This window comes from Gnatocerus cornutus, chromosome 2, assembly GCF_029298725.1.
Source record: "Gnatocerus cornutus isolate USDA-ARS CGAHR chromosome 2, icGnaCorn1.1, whole genome shotgun sequence".
Lineage (NCBI taxonomy): Eukaryota > Metazoa > Arthropoda > Insecta > Coleoptera > Tenebrionidae > Gnatocerus > Gnatocerus cornutus.
In genome coordinates this window covers 7367737-7373350 of record NC_142234.1, presented here as the reverse complement: position 1 = coordinate 7373350, position 5614 = coordinate 7367737, and positions in this window count along the sequence as shown.

Sequence of the window (5614 nt, the reverse complement as noted above, 5' to 3'; positions counted from 1 at the left end):
CTCATATCGTCAATCTTGACAGGAGAAGTGGCTAAAGGTTGTCTTAGCTAACGTCTCTCCCTTTACAACGTTATCAAAACATGTGCAAGTTCCCAAGAATAATGGTAGGCATATTGTATTGTGCTGATAACAAAACCTTGAAGGTATGATGGCTAATATGGACATATATCACAGCAGACAAGTTGTCAGGGCAAACATTGTGGAACAGGGAACTTTACTTTGGCACCCCTGAACAAGCAGAAAAATTTATTAGTTCTTTATCTTATCAAATTGCATATTCCTTTTCACGTGAGTGTGTGCAACTCTTAAGCGACTAAAATCTCTGTTGCGTAAACCATTTCAAACTCAAATTATAAGAATTAAGTCCAAGTACAAATACATGCTATTATACCCATTGCATCTCAGCCGTTCTTAATTAAAGGGGCTTTAATTTCCCTTTTCCGATGTCCCGTCGAGGATTCTTCATTATTCCAACACAGTGACAGTGCATAAAGAAAACTAGTTATTTTTCGCTCTGCAGGTTGCCTGCATCTTTGCTGATTTAATTAGTTTTTTTTCGTTTTGAAGGGAAATCTCCCTTATTAAAAGTTTTCTTATACAACGACTACGGTTCACTCTATTTTAATAAACAAAGATAAACAACAACTGTCGCTGCGAGTGTTATTAAATTACAAATTTTCTTCAAGGAAATTGGAAATATATTTTAAATTATATTGCTTATGAAATTCAGTTTTGTATTTTTATAATTATGTAGTAGTAACTTTGAAGGGAATACAATAAAAGCAAGTTGAAGAGAGATCTTTGTGGTACTCCTGTTTCTGAGCAGAACGGAGTTTTGTATAAGTAAAAGTTTTTTTTTGTAAAAACACTCCATTTTGATTGCTATAAAAATTAGTTATTTTTGCAACAAATTGCGAAAAGGTAATATTTTACGCACGAGACGTGGTTTGTCAACGAAACCGTAGGCGTAAATATCGATTTCGAGCGAGTAATAAACAGTATTTTTTCTACAATCGCAGAAAATTGCAAAATTTAACGATAAATCCTTCGAGTAAGGATTCTAATAATTATTTTAAAATGGTCACTCTTTATTTGACAGCAATGTTTTTGTGGTATAGACTCAGTCACGAAAATTCTGAGTTTGTCATACTTCTACGCACTCGTATGATCACTTTTACGCACTCTTAAGTCACTTTCTTGCAATTGGGTTTAAATGACAATCGAAATGTCAACGTCATATAGCGATTATAGAAAAAATAACTTTGGTCTCTTGAACTGTAAAGTACACAGTGCGCCAAAAAGCCAAATTACCTTGCCTGTTTGGAGACATTTAAAAAAAACTACTTTTGTCACAACAACGATTAGACACTAAAGTATTATTTACACAAGTTGAAAATAAAGATAAAAATTAATATTATTGGTGGCGCCATTTGTTGAAAGATTCAAAAATTGGGCTTGCAAACTAGCTATAGGTGGCGCTGTGAAACAACAATATGTCCCATTGAAGGATGCACTTTTGCATTCCGGACGTTTACAACACAAAACAAGAAATAAACCTACTTCTAACACCACAGAACTCTCCCCACATGAAAAAACACACATTAACAGCAAAAAACGCGAAATTTTAACACGTGTTTATCCTTCAACGGACAGTTCAGATTTTTTCCGCTGCACGACGCGTCGATCTCTCGGGTTGCCCAATTGCAAGTGACGTCAAATAATTCTCAAATGTTAGATTAACATTTTTAATTCAGTTTTACATGGTTTGTCAGCCCAACAGCATTTTACAAATTTTGCACTGTAAAAAGAATTTTACGTCTCTCCAGGAAATGCCGCCTGAGCTGTAGGCGAATGTAAAATCCTACTTGCCTACAGTAAATACCTACATAATTATTTCCTGTCAATATACTGTGAAGACTTTATCGTCTTAACTCTCAATTTTTACATGTCAATTTGTGAAATTTGCATGACAGCTATACAAAAAGTCTTTTTTACATTTAAACATTTTGTTAAAAAATTTCACAATTGCCAAAAAAAATTTAATACGAAACTCGTCCGTAAAATATCTTATTATTTGACTCACAATCAAAGCTTTAAAATATTTAGCACAAAGTGCCTCCGCATTTAAATGAGCTCTTCAGAAATGTGTTATTTTCCGAACTTTTAAGTAAATCCATACCTAATAATGAATTATTAACAATCACTTAAAAAACATGTAATAAAATACAATTTTGAGTTTCGCAAAAATTGTTGCAATCATACTTCACTTTTTTGGTAATAAAAAACTCTAGAGCGCCGGAATGCGACTACCTAATAATAGCCATTCATCATTTCGGACAAGCGTTTTAAATGTCCCCGTCACATGTGTGAATTTGTGCTTGCAAAAACCAATTTTGTTCGGTCGAATGGAGCTCATATGTCGGTAGTAGAATAATGAGAAAGCAATGGGCGTCGAACAGAGTTTCAGATTATTTTAGGACCTCCAATTACCACAATGGCAAAATTACAGTAATTTTAAACGGGTGTAGGTCCCACAATTCCGGCACAAAAAACGCATTGTTTAGTTTTTTCGTCGAACTCCCATAAAAAATACAATTGGACCAATCGGCACCTGGATCTCCCCGTCTTCACGACATCAAAGTCGTATTATTTAACGTTGTTAGTTAGGAATTAATTGAATAAACTTGGACTGTTAATAAGCAGAGATCTTTTGAAGGAAAAGCTGATGGTGGTCCTTTCCATTAGCGGTTGCTTTAACCTTGTCTGTATTGACCAAAGGACAGCTAAGTAAAGGACAAAGTAACCGCATGAATGAACGCATTGCTGAATAATTTCATTCGTGGCTTTTCCAGCATCATGTAAATGATGACGAATCCTTTGTAGTTGCATCAATGCTTTTACCGCAGAAAAATTAGGTGAAAAATGCACTTCTAGACTGAATTTATTCGCGTTTGATAGGGGATTTATTCTCCTTTCCTCGGCGTTAGCTCTTTATACTTCCTTGTCATGCCATGCTTTGATTTTCGGATTATATAGAACGTAACAAAATCCTACGTGTACCTGACAAGTCCATGGAGTTGTTACAGAAGCGATCGATTGGTTATCCTGGATGTGGTATTGGTTTTCAATTTGGGACCATTTAATCATTGAACGTGCACGTGGCACCCCCACTTGACATATTTGCATAGCTCAACGTGATTAATGGTATAGTTAATACACAATATTAAAATTGGTAATGATTTTGCCATATTTTAATGTCACCCGGAAAAAATCATTTAATTTATTACGAGACCAGAGGGCGATAACAATAATAATTAATTAGAAATTCCGCACTTTTATGAATCATTTATTTTCTGCTGCGCTCGCTGAAAAGATAAAAGTAAAAATATTAAAATTTATTCCGAAGCATTATGTACTGGTGACAACTGGATCCCTGTTGAAACTTCCTTCAAGATTTTACGCAAAAAATACATAATACTTTTATTACACTTGAGTTAAATTCATTAAAAAAGTTGCCGATTTGCCACTTTATTTTAGTTTTGATTAAATTGCCAATTAAAAGTTTCATTCACTTCGATCTCTCTCCAAACGAAAGGAGAGAGAACCGATTTAAATGCCTCTTTATGTATTTAATGGTGGAGTTCACATATTTCAGCGCTAAATCATCAGCAAAGAGACACACTTGACCGGATGCGCCAGCACTTCAAAGATGATGAGTGGAACAACGGCGGTAAACATAACAAGTATTACTCGCGAGTTAATTACTGTTTTAAATATAGAGTACATTGGGAGTGGCAGTTTAATAATTTTACACCTATGCCAATGCTGCAGAATTAAAATTATAAATTTATCTCCTCGATATTTACCACTACATATTTGAATAAACAAACGTGACGCATTAATGTCTGAGCGCTGTGTTAAATGAGACAATTTAACTAATTTTCTGTAGATAAAAGAACTAATTTAGCTTTGACCAAAGTCGGTGCAGGATAAAATAACACAAATGGAAAAATATAAAATTGGAGAGTTGTCTGGAATGAAAAGAAAAAAAAGTACCAGCAAAACTTCTACTAGAATTCTACTAGAACTTGCGTCAAAAATGTAAAAAATTGCCGTTTAACTCTCTTTAACAGTCAAAGCGCCAAGTCCGAAGCCCGGAATATTGGTCGCAATTTTTCTCAAAGATTTTTTTTTGGCGTATGGAAGCTCATTGCCCTCTTGTAAATCTGTTGTAATATTGGTTGAGCCTGTGGTCAAATGTAAAGGTGAATTAATTAGTTATAACATCTAGATATTACTTTTCGGTATTAAATATTTTTTTATGAAAAGAGCCATTTTTTACGAACAAGAACTAGCGCAACTTGGTAAATTATGGTAAATTGTTGAAACTGAAGACCAACTTCATGACAAAAAGACGAACTTGTTTTGGCAAAAAAGAAAGGGATAGTGGGTTGGATTAAGACTGTGATCGCAAAAAAAAATAAAAAAAGCTCTTTTGACTTGTCTCTGCTTTAATTTGTATAAAAATCCATTAAACATACTCCTATAATGCAAACACATGTGTAAAAAAACAGAAGCTTTTATTAAAATTTTCTAAAAATGTTTGAATTTTGATATGTAATACATTCCTTGCACAAATTTTACAAAATTCGAAAATACGTAACTAATCAAACTTAGTGAGTTTATAAAAAAACTTTCGTTTTTAAAATTCTTTCATTGTGGCTGCCAAAAAAAATTCGAAAAACATTTTTGATCCACGGGCTGGGGAACCTGGCGCCCCGACTGTAGGGTTAAAGAACCTAGGAGATATTTGTCAATTTCTTTAGTTGAAGAACTACATCGCCACCAACCATCATTCAAATTTAATCATCTCGAAAGTTACGATTTTGTAACACGAAATTTTTACGACATCCATAAACTGGAGTTTCCGATAAAAACAGGTAGATATAATGCCAAATAGTACACCGTACCTCTTACCTGATAAAAATTCAGGGTGTAAACTCGGAATTGGCCATATACAGTTTGGGGAATTGGCACCCGATGCATGGAATAAAATTTAATAGAAAGTGGGGGACACCGAGCGAGAAAGAGATTCTTGCATTCTTTCGTTCTCACACACATCAAGAAACATGAATTTTTTGGTGAGTCCAAGACCGATTAATGGACAAATAGATGAGCGCAACAAAGAAAACAATAATTGCTATTGGAGCGAGGAAGATAAAAATAATTTATCCCCATCAGCGCGAATACATGCGTCGTGGCATTGTTTTATGATTTTTGGTAAGACGAGGTGTTAAACTGATTGCTCCTTTAGTAATTCTTCGCTGTTAGAGAGATTTGGTCGTTCGAATGCAAAATGCAACAATTTTATTTTTTTATGAGTAATGATATGCATTGTCTTTCTCAATGAATTTGAGTTACAATTTTCGAGAACTTTGTCGCTAAGATGCGTTGAGGGGAGTAATACCACCCACTGACACTACTCCTCTCCCACTTCTTATTAAAATTGTTCCCATTCATCGGGTATCAATTCCCCAAACTGTATATAAAATATCTATAATACTATAGAGTGGGGTGTCTTTCGTGAAGAAGGGGAAACTCGTTGGGACTGTGG